The following is a 23,216-nucleotide window of genomic DNA, read 5'->3' as shown; positions in this document are numbered from 1 at the left end:
AATACCGGCAAAGGATAGAGAATACCGATGGTGTAGAGTGGAAGCGATGTCTTTGCCGAATACTCCATTTCCCTTTCAATCTAGGACTTAATACACGAGATACTCATGACAACATATTAGTCTTAGCCTTGGCACAATAGAGATAGGAAACATGCAAATGTGCTAAAGGAAAGAGATATGGATAAAAGGATATGTCAATTAAGCTTAAACAGTTCTATATAATATAGATTGCTCCCCCTAAATATGTGCCTTGAGAGGAATACAGATTTTGGTCTTAAATGCCGAGTGCACATAATTAGGTTAATGATAACATATCTATATCATAAAAACTGTGAATTGCAATGTGTCATAATATAAGTGTGATGCTTACGACAGACTATGCACTTATGAAAGCATGTGGGAAACATTTTAAGCAATTCCCCTTAAAGATTTCAAAGAGACTTAAGGACCCTCCACCTTTGAAACAAAGGTAGCTTATCCTCGTTACAAGGTATGAAGCAGGAATGAAATGCATAAATGCAGGAATGAAATTTTTGAGAGGTTAAACTAGGTATGAAGCAGGGATATGCATAAACATGCTTTCTCTTCCTTTTATACAAGATATGCAAGGAATGTATAGAAGAGGAAGATTTAGGTACATGTATAAATGAGAGGAAGAAGTTGTACCCTTCTGTACCTTCACATAGAGACGCTCTCTTCATTGTGCTTTGTCCTTAGTCTTAGTTACTTAAGACCTATATTCAAGACAGTGTATGGAAATATTTTGCACAAGAGAGGGTTCTACAGCTAGTGATCCTTTTCTAAGTCATTGTTATAATATATCAAGTAGATCACAAATTGCATAACTGTATCATGCACTCACTTTCAAAGACAAATAGGGAGAAGTATTATTCATCTTGATCAAGGCTTATAAAATTTGAAATAAACAATTTATGCATAGTATTCTCACAATGAAAAAGATTTAGAATGCTGACAACCACACCATTGATTGTTTTGAAGATCTCATTATCCAAGTAGGTGTTGTTGCTCTTGATGTCTTCCTTTTTCATTTGAGTGTCCTCCCTTTGTAGTTGACTCTTTTTCCTTCCAAACTTATTGAAAATACTTAAGAGAGATGTTAATAGCACAAGAGAGTGAATGATGAAGGATGATTTCCTTAGATAAGAAATATAAACATTTCATAATCCATACGTCACACAGACATGAAGTAAAATCCTTAACATTAGTGCACATCATTAGAAGAGAGGAATAAGCACCTTTTAAATATTTTGATCAATCATATGAATTTTACTTCTTCATATTCATTTTATTATTACAACTTAAAAGTATATCAATATGAGAACAGATATAGCAAAGGCATGAATTAGATTCTAATGGACAAGTGCATTTATGAAAACGATTATTGAATGCACATCTAGCTGATTTAAGTCCAATAAAGAATCTATTCTTCACATAGGTAGAATATTATAATTTAGAGTAAATAACTATTGATGGGAACTATATTTGTTTAAGAAGATGAGTTCCCATACCTTTGCTTTTACCTTTCTTCCTTTGGGTGAAGAGTAACCCTTGAGGCTTGTGGCTTGCACTTACTCTCTTGTAGATTTTCATAAGTAAGCTCAAGAGATATGGCATTAGTAACACAAGCACTAGTTTCCCTTTTTGTAATCATTTTGATAAGGAATGGAAAATAGATTACTAAAGCATGGAAACTTTGTAATATGAACTAGGTTATTCCATGATGTATGCTTAATTTTACTTACAAAACAAGCATAGTTAATTCTTTAAGATTATGGGAATAAATCTAATTCATAACATGGAGAGCGATAAATATAGAAGAATCATATCCAATTTAAGAAAGAGGCAAAACAACATAAATCATTGGATTGACTTTTCTTTTTATGTTAGATTACGCATCTCCAAAGAGAACCTTATTCTCTACATGTGAGACTATTTAGGTTATTTAGACAAAAACATTAGTCTCACGATTTCTAGATATAAAGAGAGATTCCCTTTATAAGTGTCTTAAGGAATTGAATTCCTTATGTGACACCTTATTCTTTTAAGAACTTGGCATATCTCTCTATATCTAGAACATGGCAATAATAGGATGATTAATGTAAAGCATGCCATGAGATACTTACAACAATTTAAAGCATGTAGATTGCCATGGTATAGAAATGATGAATATACAATCTACCATATGAGAGGAATTTCTTCAAAGAATGGTGACATAATTTAAAACATTTGAAGTACTTTCTTTTTCTATGTGACTACACAAGACACATAAGAAATGATAATTTAAGATACTTGCACTTAAAGGCATAATTGTTAGTTTGTTACCATCCTTTGGCTTTCCTCCATGTTGTAGGTCTTGACTTTTCGGCACAGGATAATTCTTTATTTCCTACAACATCAATATCTTCCCCGAGATGATATGAGTTTTAGACATAACAATTCAAAATAACTTTGGGTCAATCTTGGATATATAGTGTAACACCCCAGGTGTTACTTAGGGTTTTCACTCAAGACTACCCAAGTAAGCCCATCATCACATGTGACTTAAGTTGGGAAAAGTACACCAAATTTGGAGCTCAAGATCCTAAGTAAGTGCAACCCATCCTAGAAGTCATACCTTGGCTTGTCATGCACATATAATGGGGAGAATTGCCCAAACCCTAATTCAAACCCCTTTGGACAAGTGGAGCACTAGAAGTAAGTATGATCAAAAGGCTATGAAAACCACATGATCATGACTTGGGCCAATTATAAAAGATGTAGTACACTTAATACCCTACAAATGATAGTAAGAAAGTGACCCCAAAAAGATTTCAAAAAACCCCAAAAGGTTCACCAAAGGGTCGAGCATAAAAGGAAAATCAGAATTCTTCTATGTCCAAAACCACCCCTTTTCCAAAGATCAAACATGTTCACCCTCATTCAAACATCAAAACCACTTGGCCCAATTGACAAAGTGGCGCCAAAATACCCCTAGAACACCCTGGAAAAGTTTGAACCCAACCCTAAGTCGTTTGACACGACGTGGCACAAGATTTGTCTCGGTTTGGACAGCTAGGACAAAGACAACTTCCCACCCCCATATCTCTCTAACCCGACCACATCTCCCCTTGGAACTCACATGAACTAGGTAACCCTAGGTGCAGGGAAGAGATCTCTCACAGGTCTTAGGGCAAGATTTGCACGTTTTGGCCGCTCAGCAGAGGGTAGAACAAGAACAGAAGCAAAGAGCCACGTGTTCGACGCGCTCTGAGCTCGCCAGAGCACGCCCGACGCCCGCCCTCGCGTGCCCCGCGTCGCGCCAAAGCCGAGCCGGTGCCGTTGCCCGCGCCCGCGCCTATAAAGCCCCCAGAGACATCGACTGTACTCCTCCGCACGCGCTCGACCTCACTGGAGCACCAGATCACCGGCATTGCCCCACGCATGGCGTGCCCGCGGCCACCTGATCAACCGCCACCGTAGACCGGCCAGCAGAGCCTCTCCCAGCCGCGTCCGACCCTCGGAGTAGACCGTGCATGCCTCGGTGAAGCTCCCCGAGCAAGGAATCGAACTTTGCCTCGCCGGAGAAGCCAGTCCACGGTCGCCGGACTTCACCCGACCGCCGGTGAATGTAGACCGAGCTCCACGGTGAGTTATTCTTCAATTCCTTGCACGTGTCGACTCATCAACACCCTGTGAAGCTCCCCGTGCACTTGGATTGACCGGAATCGCCATGGTTAGGCCGGAACACTCGCCGCCGACGAGTTCACCCGCCTGCGCACGTGGACCGGCCGATTCCGACCACCACCGCCGTGGAGCCGTACCTCGCAGTGACCGCCAGAACCTCCCGGAGCCAACCCCGCCCCTCGCCGGACCTCTCTCGCCGCCAGTAAGTCGCGCCGCCCTTTTTCCTTCCGCGGTTACTGTTTTCATAAGGGGAGGGACCTCGAGGGAGAAGAAGAAAAGGCCAGGGGGTTTTGTACATTGTCAGCGACTCAAGGGAATAGTGGCGCAGAGGTATAACTGTAGGGATTAGTTTAGAAAGAACCCAGGGTCTTCGATGCAAAGTGGATTTCCAGAAAACCTTTTTAATATTCTGATTTAAATGCAACCAGAACTTGAGAAATTCATAACTTTAGTTTGGTTCATCCAAATTAAGTCAAACCAATTTCGCCAGATCCTAAATAAAATAAGCTACTTAGGAAAATATAAAACCTCTAAGTGTTGCAGAAAACTTTAAAGTTATGATTTAATTGATTATCTGGTCAAAAGCTAAAGAAAATAAGGAAAAATAGCTACACTATTAGACTGGGGTTAAGAAAATTCAGAGAAGTACTTAATCACTTCCTAACCTGTTTAAAAATAATAAACCCCTCTGTACACCAAATTAAGGTAGAGTTTGCCATTTAAATCATTTTTAGCCTAAAGTTAGAGAAAATATAAAAGGTAGCTTAAAATAAGAACCAGGGAGCATCCACATTTTTGTTGGCTCCCTTATTTAGTGTAGTTCACTAGAAAAATTTATTATACCTTTGTTTAGTACAAAAGAAAGGAGATACTTTTTAATTTAGACAAACAAGGAAAACATAGAAAAACCCTAGAAAATAACCTGAGGAGAAAACACCCCAAACCTTGGGATAACTAATGTTTTGTTTTTGTAAACATAGAAAAATTATGAGTTCTGTTGTTTGACATTTTTCAAATAACAAGTTAGTTATAAGTATCTTTTTAGCATTAAACTTTAGAAAATCATAACTAAATAACCACTAAGTAACCTTTTGTGATTTTTGGCACAGAAGCATGTTATTACCTATAGATACCAGCAAAAATGACTCTTAGTACAGAACCCACCCCTAGTTAAGAGTTGTAGTGCAAAGTGACCCCTTTGCCCCAACTTTTGTTATTTTTGTCCAGGGCATATTCTAATTATTCTGGACCTCAAATTTATAGGACAGACTACAGTGACAAATAGTAACCCACTGTAATTTTTTTACAGAATTTTTGGAAAAAGTTAAATCACTGTTGTAGTTCAAACCCACACTAAAATTCATAAATAGAAAATGAAAGGTGGAATTAATAGTGGAGACGAATGTTACCCTAACCAAACTAGCAAAACCCCTTGAGTGCCTACTAAAGCATTTAAGAGGCAATCCAAGTCTTAATCCATTATGCTTAGGCAAAATCTCAAACCTAAATTGGTAAGCATAAACCACTAAGAGCCTCTTATAACCAGGAAACCCTAAGTTATTCACTAACTTAGTTTTCTTCACTTAGCATGATGATTTCTAAATTCTGCATAATCATAGCATACATGTTTCTTAATCATTGCATTCGATAGATTGCAACCTAGCTGACGGAGAATACATCCTCGTGCCGGAGCAAGGAGTTGCTCAGGAGGTAGCCCTGGATCCAGCACCAGAGCCTGCCCCGGAGGATCTGCCTTCCCTAGCTTTGGAAGGCAAGCCCCGGTTTTATGCATAACCTATTTATTATGCTATTTTACTACACTTAATGTTTGTAGGCTTGTACTGTGCACTTAAGTGTAGGAGTTGACTGAAACCTTAGTTGCATGAACTCAGGATACCTTTTGAGATGGATACTAGTATGCTAGGCCGAGTAGCTGCTTTATTAATTAGGGATCTCGGTAGAAGTCGAGTGATTTTTCTAGCACTCGCGCGAGGTCAGGAAATTGGTTGTATCCATTTTTGATATCATAATAATGGTGGTCTATGGACAACGGTCCATGGGGATGCATTGTCTACGATTAAGGTGTGGTACCGTGTGTCAAGCGTTTGAATGTACTAAGCACATGCCGAGAAATATGGTAAATCGGTAAGCCTAGTACCTGATTGAACCTGCCAGCAGACATATCCCCTCACGCGACCTGAGACGTGGTCTCCCATTCCGGTTATGGTGGGTACAAGTGTGGTCACTACATGACGGTAGTCGGGGTCAGTGAGGCATTGTATGCCAAGGCAGTGAGCTCTGATCTGTTGCCAGGGAATCGACGGGGACGGTTGATGTGTGTGGGGACGGAGTGCCTCGCCATGTCATGTGTTTAGGTTTACCTTGCAAGGATAAAAACTCGATTCGAATCGGCTGCTTCTCGCAGCTAATGAGACTCCTTGATCCAGGCTGCTACATTGAGTAACAAGTGGAAATGTGATGACTTGGCAAAAGTTGTTGATTGCTAAATGTTTGATACCATGTATGATTAGATAGGTATACATTTAGTCTTAAGAGAGTCACACTAAAACTTGACAAAGCTAAAACTTGATTTATAGACTCAGCTAGTGCTTTTGGCAACCAAACCCCTCAGCCAAACAACTGCATGTCTAGAGGTAGAGGGGTAGACTCCTCACACCAGGTAAGTCTAGCTGAGTATTAGTATACTCAGCCTTGCTTGTGGCATAATTTTACAGGTTCTCTAGAGGACATGGTTGCTGGAGTGACTTGGCCGTCCATCTTGCCACCGGGTTGGACAGTCGAGTGGGACCCTACCTCAGCTGAGGAGAAGCATGAGGAGTGATGGGACAGGATTCCCCATCTCTCTGTTTATTTATCGTTAGTTTTATTCCGCTGCATTCCGAACAATGATGACTACTTTTGCCAAAACTTCGATGATGATGTAATACAATTTAATACTCTTTAATGTGTGGATTTATGCTTTATTGTATTTGCTCTGTGCCTCACCATCGAGTGAGTACGTGGTACTTGATCCTGTTAGTGGCCTCGTTGGACTAGATCCGAGGGACTGACGTGTTATTCCCATTTAAGTGTGGTCTAGCCTCTAAGGCAGGACTTAGGCACTTAAGTTGGAATAATTCGGGCGGTTCTGCCACAGCTGGTATCGGATCTCGTACCACCACAGAGGAATCAATAAACTATAAATACCATCCTTTTTCAAAATAAAACTTGGTAGAAACAAATGTTGGATAGATCGTAGGACGATCAGAATAGACCTAGGACGTGGAGCCTTAGGATGATAGAGGGGTAGCTAGGTGGCTAATTGAGTAAGCCCTACAGGCTACCATAAGGGATGGGAGTTCCTTCCTATTCCCTCTAAGTTGATGTGAGGTCGTTTAGGATGAGCATGCATGCATCATGTAATCAAACTACTTGGTAACTAATTAAGAATTTTAAAATGATACGAGGCATAATAGCACAAGATAAAGTACACCATGTAATATGGTTATAACCCGAGAGAGGCCAAGTTTTATTCCTTTTTCTTTTATACTTCTTTTTCTTTTTCACTTACGCTTGATCGTACACAGATGACTTCTCACGGATCCTCGGACGAAGGGAATGCACAGTCGCACACGGAAGGACTTGCACGAGAGGGTTTCCCTCGTATCTTGTGGGAGGTACTTCAGGGAGCCGGTTACACGACGCCTCCCCAGTACGCGGTGCAGCTGTTCGAGAAGCATCGAGTGCCCCGCTTAGGGTGAGGATAACCCTAGAGCCTCATCCCCTGTAGCCAGGCTGGCGTTCGCTGGACTCTGAGTCTTTTGGATACAGGGCTGAGGATACTATCGAGGCGATTGTCCTTCATGACTGACCACCTTCTGCGGATTCCACCCCTTGGAGCTGTCCACTCACCCCATTGGCTTGTTCCCCACGGAGAAGGAAGACGACACAATGTGGAAGGATCGAGTGGAGCATGCCAAGGATATATGGGCTATCTACCCAAGTTAGACTGCTCACTTGACGGTGTGGTGCAGGAATGCCCTGTATCGTCTGCAAGTGATGCGAGGAGAGGCAATGTATCACCTAATGGCATTGTTGGAGGCTACCAAGATCACCTTGGATAACAGGGAGGAACTTGTGGTAGACTTGTCCACTGAGATGGTGGAAAAAGACTTACAAGTGGAACAATTGTCAAATGAGATCCAAGAGCTTGAGGAGCTAGTGGGAACCAGGGAGAACACCATCGAGGTTCTCGAGGATCAGCTGATCAACACTCAGCAGCAACATGCTAAGGCTAATCAGCACCTGGATATGCACCACCAGGATATCCAGGACATGGAGGCCAACGAGGATGTCGACATCGAGGGAGGAGAGGAGCCTGCCTCCAGCTTGGACACTGCTGGCTCAGGGAGACCACCTTCCCCCGAGTCGAACGTTGCCTCGTTTGCTCACTAGGTCGCAGAGATAGAGTTAGAAGTCTGTGGCGGTAAAACTCCTCGAGGCTAGCTTAGCTTTTGCACCCTTGGGGTACTAGGCTAGATAGAGTTGAGTCTTTTGAGTTATTGATGTAATCATGACAAACTCTTTTGGAAGCATGGTTGATGAATGATGTCAGCCTTAATTTAAGAAGAAAAGTTTATGCCATGTGGAATCTTTTATAATTATGCAAGAATATATTAGTTTTACCCTTTTGACTCTTTCACCACGATTGAACCTTGAACCTCAGAAATGTGATATTGAGAATATACATGATTTTTCAGATGGCAGGAAGAGCGCGTCGTGGACAGAATGAGCGCATTCCTCCACCACCGCCACCGCCTCCTACTCTGCAAGAGCTGATGGCTCAGCAGAACGAGATTCTGCGACGGCTAGCCCAGCGTCAGCCACCACCTCAGCACTATGGTGGTGGTGATCATCAGCGTCACCCCGCGGCAGCCACTTATCAGGAGTTCCTCAGTACCTAGCCACCGTTGTTCACCAGGGCAGAGGACCCACTCGATGCTGATGTATGGCTGAGGGTAGTGGAATCCAAATTCCCACTACTCCATGGAGTTTGTTTAGAGGTAACTAAGGTCAGGTTCGCCACCCAGCAGCTTCGCGAACCCGCGCGGACATGGTGGGATCATTTCCTTGCTATGCAGCCAGCTGACCATGAGGTGGAATGGAGAGAGTTCAAGGCATCATATACTAGCAGGCATTATGGACCAGAAGCTCAATGAGTTCCTGGCACTCACTCAGGGGAACCGGATAGTGTTGCAGTATGCTCAGGCCTTCAATGACCTGTGCTAGTATGCCGGATATCATGCAGACACCGACGAGAAGAAGAGGGACAGGTTCAGGAGGGGGCTCATCACTAAGCTCCGTGACCGTCTCAACACAGTCAGGGCCAACAACTATAATGAGTTAGTCAACATGGCCATTTCTCAGGAGGACTGTATCACAGCTCGTCAAGCAGAGAAGAAGAGGAAGACCCCTATGGCAGGACCTTCAGCTCAGCCACAGCGCTTCAGGATTGTCTCTGACACTCAGAACAGGGGACCCCAACAGCAGCAAGGACGTTGGGTGATTCGACCCCAACAGCAGCAGCAGGCACCCACCCGCTCTCATCCCCCAGTGCAGAGGAACAATCAGCAACAGCAACAGTACCGTCAGGCTAATGACAACAGGTGTTTCACTTGTGGTAACACCGGACATTATGCTAAGAATTGCCCTAGAAACTAGCAGAGGCAGGGACGGAATGTCAACCAGAACCAAGGCAAAAGGCAGAAGGTGCAAGTGAGGCAAGGCAGGCTGAACTTCACCACCATGGCTGATATTCCAGAGGGAGCACCCATCATGACTGGTACCTTTTCAGTTTTGAATTATCCTCCTATTATTCTTTTTGATTCTGGTGCATCACACAGTTTTATCAGTACCAAATTTAGTGCCAAGTGCCAATTACCTTTTCACCACACCAATGGGGTATTACAATTTCAACACCAGGAGGCAGGGTTGCCACCTACCAAATCAACAAGAATGTGCCTATAAAGTTTGGTAGTCTGATAATCAAAACCAACCTCCTCATTTTGGGTTTGGATAGCGTGGATATCATATTGGGAACTGACTGGTTAACCAGAAATCAGGCAGTAATTGATATTGCAGCAAGGGCCATTGAGGTGCACTCGCCTACTTATGGTGAAACCACATTATATCTGCCCGCTCAGGGTTGTACCCGTTCCTGTGCCTTCGTTATGATAGAATCCCCGGTTGAGAGAATCCCCGTAGTCTGCGACTACCCAGATGTCTTTCCTGAAGAATTGCCGGGAATGCCACCCGACAGAGACATCGAGTTCGCGATTGAAATTGCAACCTGGGACTGCTCCTATATCCAAGAGACCCTATAGGATGCCTCCCGCGGAATTAGCGGAGTTGAAAAAACAACTACAAGAATTGTTGGACAAGGGATTCATTCGCCCAAGTACTTCACCCTGGGGATGTCCGGCCTTATTTGTGAAGAAAAAGGACAAGAGTTTGAGAATGTGTGTCGATTACCGCCCTCTCAATGCGGTGACCATCAAGAACAAATACCCACTGCCCCGCATTGATGTTTTGTTTGATCAGTTGGTGGGAGCCAAAGTGTTCTCCAAGATAGACCTTCGCTCGGGTTACCATCAGATCAAGATCCGTGCCAGTGATATTCCCAAGACGGCTTTCTCTACCAGATATGGGCTTTATGAGTTTTTGGTGATGTCTTTTGGGCTGACCAATGCCCCAGCTTATTTCATGTATCTAATGAACTCAGTGTTCATGCCAGAACTGGACAAATTTGTGGTGGTTTTCATTGATGACATTCTGATGTATTCCAAAAATGAAGCCGAGCACACTAAGCATTTACATACCGTACTTCAGAGACTGCGTGACCATCAGTTGTATGCTAAATTGTCCAAATGTGATTTCTGGCTGAAGGAGATTAAATTTCTGGGTCACACAATTTCTCAGGATGGGATATCAGTTGATCCTGAGAAGGTACAAGAAGTAATGGATTGGAAACCTCCTACCACAGTGTTGGGGGCCTTCATCCTCCGAAGGTCCTCAAAAACATGATTTGACAATGTTTTCCAAGTGGATTATGTGAACAGGTACCTTCGGACTCAGAATTACGAACATGAAGTGCGGTCAGGACGAAGCCTGAACCAGACGAAGGACGGGCTGATTACCAAGCTCCACGAAGGATGGTGCACAGCCGAAGCTGTGCGCAGGGAAGCTTCGTCGCGATAGCAGAGAGGGGAACCGACTTAAAGATGAAAAGACTACGTGGGCCTTGTCAGATTTCCATAAGTCATGGACAAATGTAATGGACATAAATGTAATTTTACGTGGGCTGCGTCCCGCGTCTATAAATAGATGAACAGTACTCCCGTACTGTTCACGCTGACTTGGCATTTGCTTTTGCGTCACGCTTGTACTTTTTATCTTCTCTCAGGACCGAAGGTACATTTGTAATTTGAAATCATTTCTATTTTTCCATGTTAATAAAATAGAAATGATTCTATGATGATGCTTATATTATATTTCATGCTTTATATGAATCCTTCGTCATTACTTGTTATGTTTACGAAGGTATGTCTCTTATGACCTTCGTCCGAAACTCATTATTTCCCGAAGGGACATAATGCTTCGAAGGACGAAGGACTTTAACACTTAACACTTTCTATGTTGCCTTGTTCTTAACTCTTAGCATTTGAGAACAAGTCCCCAACATTGGCGCCCACCGCCGGTGAACTCACTTCCATTTCCTGAGCTTTTCGACACCTTCGGCAAGCATCAGCTTCGTCATGCCGCCGAAGAAGGCTTCAGCACCAGGGGCTGGCACGCTGCAGCCGCTGGACCCCAATCAAGACGTCCTTTCTCTCAGAGAGGCACGAAGCCAGAAGAGGAAGGCTACCAGTCCAACACATCCGGAGGATGATCTAGATCAGGAGATTCAGAATCTGGAAATCCTTCAGCAGCAGGTTCAACGCAGGAAGGAGAAGATGGCCAGGCTAGCTGAACTGCAGAGGCAGATAGATGAAGCCTCTGAAGAAGTTCGTCATCTTGCTCAGGATGAGCAACACCGAAGGCCTCAGCATCAAGACCTTCATCAGGAGGGCTTTCACAACGAAGACGACTGGTATGACAATTTCCATCGTGGGAATTTTGTTTTTGATGATACTTCTCCCCTGTCCGCTGAGTTACAGGCTACACCTTGGCCTCCGTCCTACAAGCCGCCTCAGCTCCCCGTATTTGATGGCCATTCAGACCCGAAGCAGTTCTTGATGAGCTACGAAGCAACAGTGTCTTCGTACGGTGGCAATGCTTCAGTCATGGCCAAATCTTTCGTTATGGCTGTCAGAAGTGTTGCTCAAACCTGGTATTCCTCCCTTCGACCAGGAACGATCACTTCATGGCAGAAGCTGAAGGATTTGTTGTTAACCAGTTTTCAAGGATTTCAGACGAAGCCGGTCACTGCTCAGGCTCTGTTCCAGTGCACTCAGGACCACGAAGAATACCTTCAGGCATATGTCCGAAGGTTTCTGCGTCTAAGGGCACAGGCGCCGACAGTGCCCAATGAGATTGTCATTGAGGCCATGATCAAGGGGCTTCGGCCAGGGCCATCAGCGCAGTATTTTGCCAGGAAGCCACCACAAACGCTGGAGAAGCTGCTCCAGAAGATGGATGAATATATTCGAGCTGACAATGATTTTCGCCAAAGAAGGGAGGAGGCCTTCAGATTTTCTGAGATGACCAGGGGCTTCGGAGGAAGATTCTATCCGAAGCATGTCAGATCAATTCATAATTCCAATCAAAATGATGATAAGGGGAGCCAGCAGCAAAGGCCACAGTACTCCTCACAGACTTCGGGGCAACAGCAAAGCTCCTTTCGACCACCAGCTCCAAGAGGCAGAGGCGCCAGGGGCTTCGGCGGAAGATTCGGGGATCAACCCAGAAGAATATTTTGCTTATTCTGTGGTGAAAACAAAGGTCATACTACCAGGATGTGTCATGTTACCATTCAGAAGCAAAAAGAGATAGCCGAAGCTGCCGCGCAACAGGCTCAGCCGAAGCAGGTCATGCACACTGCTTCGTATCATTCGCCCTACATCCCATAATATGTGGGCAACCATCCTGTAGTCTCTGCTGCTTCGGCAAGTCAGCCTTCAGCTTCCTGGCAACAGCCCCCGCCTCCACCCCCGTTGCAACAAGGCCAGCAGCCAGAAGGGAGCCAATATGCTCCACATCAAAGGGACTTCAGAGAACAGTCCGAAGCTCGCACGGTCAACAGCACCGTGCCAGAGTCAAAACACATCTATTGACAAATATCCTACCTTAATAGCAATCTTTTTCATTCAGTTTTATTTTTTCTAATAAAGGACATTGTTTAGGTTTCATGTAATTAGTTTCGTTGATTCCTACAAGAAAAATATGTTTTCTTCACAGGTTTGTGATAATAAAAAGGACCTTCGGACTATCGAAAATCCTTCGAAGCAACAAAAAGTCGTTCTAAGGAACGCAGAGTAAGTCTGACGAAGTCACAAAAAGTCGTTCCGAAGGGAGCGCAGTGTAAGTTTTCTGCTCCAAAGTCGTTCCAAAAGGAATGCAGAGCATACAGCGAAAAGTCAACGCTGATACCGCCTAAGTAAAAGGCGAAGAAGCTCCAAAGACGTTCCTAAGGGAATGCAGAGCTTATACCGCCTAAGTAAAAGGCGAAGAAGTTCCAAAGACGTTCCTAAGGGGATGCAGAACTTACAGCGAAAAATAAACGCTGATTCCGCTGAAGTAAAAGGCGAAGAAGCTCCTAAGGGAGGCTTATAATGAAAAAGTCAGTATTGATACAAAAGATTGTGCCCCATTGCAGGAATGTGTGTATCTTCGGCACAAAATATCATTTTGCATAACATAACATCATCACATCATTTTGCATAGCATAATCATCATACATCATGCTGCATGTGGCACAAGAAGGGGGCATGTTATCGATCTTCGGAAAATGCTTTGAAAAGGGGCAAATCATGCCAAGTTACAGGGAGAAACAATATTGATTTTCGAGGTATAGCTTCGGAGATTATTTTTACGAAGCTTGGATATTTCTTATTAGAACACTATGGATATTGTCGTGATAAATGATAAATTCTTCTTCACGAAGCATGAAAAGAAGGGAAGGTGTTTTTTCGTCGAAGACTCAAAAATGGTACGTGTTTAAAGTTTCATGCATCGTAAAGAATTGAATCATAAAACAAGTATATTACATACAGGATTACAGAATATTACACAAATCATATATCAAATGTTTTTTGCAATAGCACTTAGTCTTCCCTAAGTACTATCTCTGCAGCTTCGTTCAGCAGTCGATCGACAACCTGATCCATGATAGCTTCGGCCATCTTTTTAATTTCGTCGTCATCTTTAGGCTGAGGGCCCGAAGATGCTTGAGTAGGATCTGAGTGAGGACGGGACACGACTACATTACTATTACAAATCGCAAACAGATCTTAAAAGCCTAAAGATTACAACACGGTAAAAACTATTATTTAGTACCTAATTGACCTTCGAGCTCTGTGCTCTTTTTAGCAGCCTTAGCCACTTCTCTAGCATCATGGATGCCCTTTTCACTTCTCTGAATAATTTCTCTTGCCATTTCTCGGCCACCGTTATCCCAGATATCAGTAAAAAACTTTCCACCAATTATGCTAGCTTCGGCCGAAGGATCTTTTGTATCTTCAAAGGACAAAGCAGCTTCGGACTGTGCCAAAATTTTCACATGCTCACAGCCCTTCTTCTCTAAAATGGTGGCAATCCCTCTGGCGCCAGAGAAGGCACATATATCTCCTCGGCTATTTAAAATTTCTTCGAAGGCTTCAGCTTCGTGGTCAATCCATTCAATGACACTTTCGGGATTGCCCCTCAAAAAATTTTCTTCACTTGAGAATGCGCCGACTTTGGCGAAGCTAGCCTTTAATTTTTTAACACAATCTACAGATTTATTGTAGCATTTCTTTTTGGACGAACGAAGCTCTTCAACAGTCACTTCTAGATGATCTGCCCATTGATCGCTGAGTTCACGCTTTGTTTCTTCAAGTATACGTTCTTCTTTGGCTCTGGCCAGTTGTTTCCGAAGGTCTTCAATTTCGCGTTTCTGAGCTTCAGCTTGACTTTTGAAAGCAGCTTCGTCCTCCTTTATTTTATCTATCAATGAGTATAATATTTTGTCTTTTTCGAGACCTTCGCTCCTCAGTTCAATTACTTCGGAACGAAGGTTGCTCAGGGCTATAGTACATCCTTCGTCCTCAGCATCTTTCTGTGCTCTGAGGGCATTGCTGAGTATCAGGCCCTGCAGACAGGAATATGTCTGTGTCAATAGTTTTAAACAAACGGAAAATTTTGAATTCAACAAAAATATAAGAATTCCATTTGTCGCACCTTTAAACTGTTGTAAGCTAGGCTGTCAGCCAGATCGTTCTTTGACAGCACCGAAAGTCCGTCTTCTAAAGTTGGAAATCCGAAGCTTCTGCTCATCTCCCGACAGACAGAAATTTCCTTGCTGTCGGGGAGGCAATACAAGAAATCTTCTTCTCCACTGCCATTAAATATCAACGCCCCCTTTGGATATTTCAACTTTTGGGCATAGTGTTGGGCCTCTTGTTCTTCTTTTTCTGTTAATTTTTTCCCCGAAGCATGACGAAAAATATAATCACGAATTTTGGATGCTTCGGGGGTAGCAACACCAGTTCCTTCAGCAAAAGTTGGCTTTGTTATTTTTTCTGCCTCACTTTCCAAGGTTTTTGCCTTTGAGGGCCCTGAGGGCCCAGCTTCGGCTTCAGTATCTTGCTCTGGAGCTTTAGAACCCGAAGCTTCGACTGTTGTTTCAGGAGTGACGGCAGCCTTCTTCGGAGGGGTGCTTGAAGATTTGATCGTTTCCAGCACATCTAGCACATTAGCCATTCTCCTTCTTTTCAGAGTCACTGCTGGCACTTTTTGATTACCTACTGTTTCAATGTTTGCCACAGGACTCAAAACTTCTGATGTTTTGGAGTCCTCGGTTGCTTCCTTTACCTCTTCCATTTTTTCTGTGAATGGCGCTTCGGCCTTCTCTTTCGTTTCTGGTAACAAAATTTTTGATTGCTCCAATTTTGTCTTCGTTGGTATTTCGGCTGTTTCTGTGACTTCTGGCAGCAAAGTTGGCTCGGCTGGTTTTTCAGCTTCGGTGGCCGAAGAAGTCTCTCCGGCAAACTCAGGCACCGAAGCTGGTTCAATATAACGCGGTCGATAAGTAAGAACCTTTATCTTTTTCCTTTTCGGTTCTGGCTCGCTAGGAGCAGCTGCAGTTTCTTCTTTTGCAGAGGTTGTATTTTTTCTCTTCTGCCTTCGAATGGGGTAGCAATAGTCAGGGTAGACAAACCCGATGGCATCAAATACCCGATTCAGCCTTTTCTTTTTTCGGCCTCCGAAGGCTGCTGACATTGCAGTATCTTCGGCCTTCGAGTATGTCCCAAGCAGCTCATCACTTAAATTGTCAATGCTTTTCAACCACTCATCGTCTGGCTCAATAAATTTATCTTCAAATTTAAAAGTGTACTTAAACCTGACAAGTCCACCTTCGTCGGCCTTTTTAACGATTTCTTGTGGCATTTCCCATTTCTCCGCAAGCGGCCACACCCTGAAGGCAATATGCTCTTGTACTAAGTCCCTTGTTCCTATAAAAGAGCAGACAACGCCGAAGGCTCTTTGGCACTCTTCGGCGGCTTCGTTCATTTCAACCTTCGGCCTCCGAAGGCCGAAGCTTTGCCAAATAGGACGCATAATTATACCTTTGATGTCTTCTCGTGCTGATAAGTCATTCTTCACATAAAACCATTCTGTCATCCAATCCCCGGGCCATCTCTTCCGAAAGGTTGGTACGGGACAGCTTGCCCCGGACCGAGAGACGAAGCTGTAGCAGCCAAAGTTGTTATGGTACTGTTCTTTGCCCCAAGGCTTTGTTTCATATAATAATTCATGAACATTACAGAAGCTTCTTGCGTCAGGCTTCAGACCTTGGCTTCTCGCGGCCCACACGAAGATATTTAGCCTTATAATTGCCTCGGGAGTAAGTTGATGAAGATAGACTTCGAAGATTTTCAACACCTCCACGACGAAGCTGCTCAAGGGGAATCGCAATCCAGCTTTCAAAAAGCTTCGATACACCACAACTTCATTTTCTTCAGGGTGTGGACAAGTTTTTTCCCCTTCGTCCGCCCTCACAATGGACAGATCCCGGAAATACCTTCCTCTCATATTAACAAGATGATTCTCTTTGATAGTTGATTTACCATAAACTGAATGGCTTGGTCGCCAGGGGCGATCTTCGGAGTCTTCGCCACCGCTGTCCACATCATAACTTTCACTGTCACCAGTATCTTCAGACAGCCCTTCCAGAATTTCCCTGGTGATCTTTTCTGTGTTGGTCTTCGACATTGCTATAAGAAACCCTAAGTTCTTCTCTTCATCAAGACTCAGCTTCATCTCAGCAGCAGCCTTCTTAGCAGCTTCAGACATCTTCGGAAACACTAAAAAACTGTTTTTAAAAGCCGAAGCTTCAAAGCTAAAAACTTAGCAGATCACAGTGCATAAGAGCTAAAAAATGAGTGAGCAAGAGTGGTTGGCCAGGAAGCGTGCCAAATGAGTTTGTGGTATGATCTTATTTATACGCCCAGGGCGTTGAAAATTGAAAGACCCCACTTGTCAGTGAAAGTTGCTATTCTAGCAAAGGGAAGGTGTTTTTTCGGACCTTCGGCTCAAGGCCTTCGTCCATTTCGCAATCTGAATTTATCATTAACAAATTAATATTGCGAGGGGCTACTGTTGGGGGCCTTCGTCCTCCGAAGGTCCTCAAAAACATGATTTGACAATGTTTTCCAAGTGGATTATGTGAACAGGTACCTTCGGACTCAGAATTACGAACATGAAGTGCGGTCAGGACGAAGCCTGAACCAGACGAAGGACGGGCTGATTACCAAGCTCCACGAAGGATGGTGCACAGCCGAAGCTGTGCGCAGGGAAGCTTCGTCGCGATAGCAGAGAGGGGAACCGACTTAAAGATGAAAAGACTACGTGGGCCTTGTCAGATTTCCATAAGTCATGGACAAATGTAATGGACATAAATGTAATTTTACGTGGGCTGCGTCCCGCGTCTATAAATAGATGAACAGTACTCCCGTACTGTTCACGCTGACTTGGCATTTGCTTTTGCGTCACGCTTGTACTTTTTATCTTCTCTCAGGACCGAAGGTACATTTGTAATTTGAAATCATTTCTATTTTTCCATGTTAATAAAATAGAAATGATTCTATGATGATGCTTATATTATATTTCATGCTTTATATGAATCCTTCGTCATTACTTGTTATGTTTACGAAGGTATGTCTCTTATGACCTTCGTCCGAAACTCATTATTTCCCGAAGGGACATAATGCTTCGAAGGACGAAGGACTTTAACACTTAACACTTTCTATGTTGCCTTGTTCTTAACTCTTAGCATTTGAGAACAAGTCCCCAACACACAGTGCAGCAGATTTGGAGTTTTCTGGGATTGGCAGGGTATTATCGACGATTTATTCCGGATTTCTCCGGAATTGCCAAGCCAATGACTGAACTGTTGAAGAAGGGAGTCAAGTATGAATGGAGCCAGAAGTGTGAGGATGCCTTTCATACACTGAGGCAGCACTTGACAACAGCACCAGTGCTAGCTCAACCTGACAACACCAAGCCCTTTGAAGTTTATTGCGATGCTTCCGGTGCTGGGTTGGGATGTATCTTAATGCAAGACAATAGAGTCATTGCTTATGCCTCCCGAGCACTCAGACCCCATGAGCAGAACTGCCCCACACATGATCTGGAGTTAGCAGCTGTGGTTCATGCTCTCAAGATATGGAGACATTACTTGATGGGAGCTCACTGTAACATTTACACTGATCATAAGAGTCTCAAATATATCTTCACCCAGGCTGATCTTAATATGAGGCAGAGAAGATGGTTAGAGCTAATCAAGGACTATGATTTGGAGGTGCATTACCATCCTGGCAAAGCCAATGTTTGTGGCAGATGCTTTAAGCAGGAAAGCCTAGTGCAATTGTATGAATATGGATGCAAGGATCACCACCCTATGCGATGAGTTGTGCAAGCTGAAAATAGAAGTTATATTTCATTGGAGCCCACCTTACATGAGCAAATAGTCATGGCACAGATTGGTGACAAGGGTGTTCAAGTTATCAAGGAAATGATCAAACAAAAGGTGGACAAATACAAATGCTTCTGTCAGGACAGCAAAGGAATCCTATGGTTTGGAGACCGATTGGTTATTCCCAAGAACCCTGAGCTCAGAAAGAAGATATTGGATGAGGCTCACCTTTCAAAATTCTCCATGCACCCCGGCAGTAATAAGATGTATCATGACCTCAGATCCTTATACTGGTGGACCAGAATGAAGAGGGAAATTGCTAAGTATATCTCTGAATGTGACACCTGCCGGAGAGTCAAGGCCAGTCATTTGAAAGTAGCAGGCACTTTGCAACCCCTTCCCATACCATCTTGGAAATGGCAGGATATTTGCATGGATTTTATCGTGGGATTGCCCAATACCTCCCGGTACCATGATTCCATTTGGGTCATTGTGGACATATTGACCAAGGCAGCTCATTTCTTGTCGGTACACACCACCCACAGGACGGAAAAGTATGCCAAAATTTACATTGAACAGATAATTCGCTTGCATGGAATACCAAGGACTATAGTATCTGACAGAGGAGCACCGTTCGTGGCACGATTTTGGGAGCAATTGCAAGAGTCACTTGGGACCCATGTAATAAGAAGCTCAGCATACCATCCCCAAACAGATGGTCAGACAGAAAGGGTGAATCAGATTTTGGAAGACATGTTGAGGGCATGTGTGCTACACTATGGAAAGGATTGGGACAAGTGTCTTTCATTGGCAGAGTTCTCTTATAATAACAGCTACCAGTCCAGTTTGAAGATGGCACCTTTTGAAGCCTTGTATGGGAGAAGGTGTAGGACCCCGGTGAATTGGTCTCAAGCAGGAGAGAGGGAAATATTTGGACCAGACTTGGTACTTGAAGCAGAGGAAAAGGTCAGAGTTATTAAGAAGAACCTAGAAGCTGCTTAGGCCAGGCAAAAGAGCTATCATGATAAGAGAAGGAAGCCTCTACAGTTTGGAGTGGGAGATCATGTTTATCTTAAGGTGTCACCCACCAAAGGTGTCCAGAGATTTGGAATCAAGGGCAAGTTAGCTCCTCGCTACATTGGACCCTATGAGATCAAGGAAACTTGTGGACCTGTAGCATATCAATTGAAGTTGCCACCCCACATGTTAGCAGTTCATGATGTGTTCCATGTATCCCAGCTATGGAAATGTGTCCGTTTACCCACTGAAGTGCTACCTGAACCAGACATTGAGATAGAACTAGACTTGTCTTATCAAGAGCACCCCATAAAGGTATTGGACCAAAAGGAGCGATCAACACGGGCAAGGTCGCTCAGAATGTATAAGGTTCAGTGGAGTCACCATTCAGTAGAAGAGGCTACATGGGAGACTGAGGATTTTCTACGTTCTCGCTTCCCCGACTTTCTGCCCAAAGGAGTCGGTACGTAATCCAAAACCCCACCCCCACCTACCCTTTGAATCTAAATATAAGAAAAACTTAGATGTTAAAGGTAGTGTAAGCTTTGAAAATGACTCAAAAAGGACTTCCTTCTGAAGTCGCAAAGAGAATGACTTTCGAAGAGCAGTTAACTAGAGAAACTTGGATGAAGGAAGGAGCAACACACCAGCACACCTTCATGGCACCCCTCCAAAGAACTCTACCTAAAATCTCGAGACGAGATTCCTTTAAGGGGGGAGGGCTGTAACACCCCAGGTGTTACTTAGGGTTTTCACTCAAGACTACCCAAGTAAGCCCATCATCACATGTGACTTAAGTTGGGAAAAGTACACCAAATTTGGAGCTCAAGATCCTAAGTAAGTGCAACCCATCCTAGAAGTCATACCTTGGCTTGTCATGCACATATAATGGGGAGAATTGCCCAAACCCTAATTCAAACCCCTTTGGACAAGTGGAGCACTAGAAGTAAGTATGATCAAAAGGCTATGAAAATCACATGATCATGACTTGGGCCAATTATAAAAGATGTAGTACACTTAATACCCTACAAATGATAGTAAGAAAGTGACCCCAAAAAGATTTCAGAAAAACCCCAAAAGGTTCACCAAAGGGTTGAGCATTAAAGGAAAATCAGAATTCTTCTAAGTCCAAAACCACCCCTTTTCCAAAGATCAAACATGTTCACCCTCATTCAAACTTCAAAACCACTTGGCCCAATTGACAAAGTGGTGCTAAAATACCCCTAGAACACCCTGGAAAAGTTTGAACCCAACCCTAAGTCGTTTGAGATGACTTGGCACAAGATTTGTCTCGGTTTGGACAGCTAGGACAAAGACAACTTCCCACCCCCATATCTCTCTAACCCGACCACATCTCCCCTTGCAACTCACATGAACTAGGTAGCCCTAGGTGCAGGGAAGAGATCTCTCACAGGTCTTAGGGCAAGATTCGCACGTTTTGGCCGCTCAGCAGAGGGTAAACAAGAACAGAAGCAAAGAGCGACGTGTTCGACGCGCTCTGAGCTCGCCAGAGCACGCCCGACGCCCGCCCCCGCGTGCCCCGCGTCGCGCCAAAGCCGAGCCGGCGCCGTTGCCCGCACCCACACCTATAAAGCCCCCAGGGACTTCAACCGTACTCCTCCGCACGCGCTCGACCTCACCGGAGCACCAGATCACCGGCATTGCCTCACGCACGGCGTGCCCGCGGCCACCCGATCACCCGCCACCGTAGACCGGCCAGCAGAGCCTCTCCCAGCCATGTCCGACCCTCGGAGTAGACCGTGCATGCCTCGGTGAAGCTCCCCGAGCAAGGAATCGAACTTTGCCTCACCGGAGAAGCCAGTCCACGGTCGCCGGACTTCACCTGACAGCCGGTGAACGTAGACCGAGCTCCACGATGAGTTATTCTTCAATTCCTTGCACGTGTCGACTCATTAACACCCTGTGAAGCTCCCCGTGCACATGGATGGACCGGAATCGCCGTGGTTAGGCCGGAACACTCGCTGCCGACGAGTTCACCAGCCTGCGCACATGGACCGGCCGATTCCGACCACCACCGCCGTCGAGTCGTACCTCGCTGTGACCGCCAGAACCTCCCGGAGGCAACCCCGCCCCTCGCCGGACCTCTCTCGCCGCCGGTAAGCCGCGCCGCCCTTTTTCCTTCCGCGGTTACTATTTTCATAAGGGGAGGGACCTCGAGGGAGAAGAAGAAAAGGCCAGGGGGTTTTGTGCATTGTCAGCGACTCAAGGGAATAGTGGCGCAGGGGTATAACTGTAGGGATTAGTTTAGAAAGAACCCAGGGTCTTCGATGCAAAGTGGATTTCCAGAAAACCTTTTTAATATTCTGATTTAAATGCAACCAGAACTTGAGAAATTCATAACTTTAGTTTGGTTCATTCAAATCAAGTCAAACCAATTTTGCCAGATCCTAAATAATATAAACTACTTAGGAAAAATATAAAACCCCTAAGTGTTGCAGAAAACTTTAAAGTTATGATTTAATTGATTATCTGGTCAAAAGCTAAAGAAAATAAGGAAAAATAGCTACACTATTACACTAGGGTTAAGAAACTTCAGAGAAGTACTTAATCACTTCCTAACCTGTTTAAAAATAATAAACCCCTCTGTACGCCAAATTAAGGTAGAGTTTGTCATTTAAATCATTTTTAGCCTAAAGTTAAAGAAAATATAAAAGATAGTTTAAAATAAGAACCAGGGAGCACCCATATTTTTGTTGGCTCCCTTATTTAGTGTAGTTCACTAGAAAAATTTATTATACCTTTGTTTAGTACAAAAGAAAGGAGTTACCTTTTAATTTAGAAAAACAAGGAAAACTTAGAAAAACCCTAGAAAAATAACCCTGAGGAGAAAACACCCCAAACCTTGGGATAACAAATGTTTTGTTATTGTAAACATATTAAAATTATGAGTCCTGTTGTTTGACATTTTTCAAATAACAAGTTAGTTATAAGTATCTTTTTAGCATTAAACTTTAGAAAATCATAACTAAATAACCACTAAGTAACCTTCTGTAATTTTTGGCACAGAATCATGTTATTAACTATAGAGACCAGCAAAAATGACTCTTAGTACAGAACTCACCCCTAGTTAAGAGTTGTAGTGCAAAGTGACCCCTTTGCCCCAACTTTTGTTATTTTTGTCCAGGGCATATTCTAATTATTCTGGACCTCAAATTTATAGGAAAGACTACAGTGACTAATAGTAACCCACTGTAATTTTTTTACAGAATTTTTGGAAAAAGTTAAATCACTGTTGTAGTTCAAACCCACACTAAAATTCATAAATAGAAAATGAAAGGGGGAATTAATAGTGGAGACTAATGTTACCCTAACCAAACCAGCA

This window comes from Zea mays, chromosome 2, assembly GCF_902167145.1.
Source record: "Zea mays cultivar B73 chromosome 2, Zm-B73-REFERENCE-NAM-5.0, whole genome shotgun sequence".
Lineage (NCBI taxonomy): Eukaryota > Viridiplantae > Streptophyta > Magnoliopsida > Poales > Poaceae > Zea > Zea mays.
The sequence above is the reverse complement of the archived record's forward strand: the minus strand, read 5'-3'. Positions refer to the sequence as shown.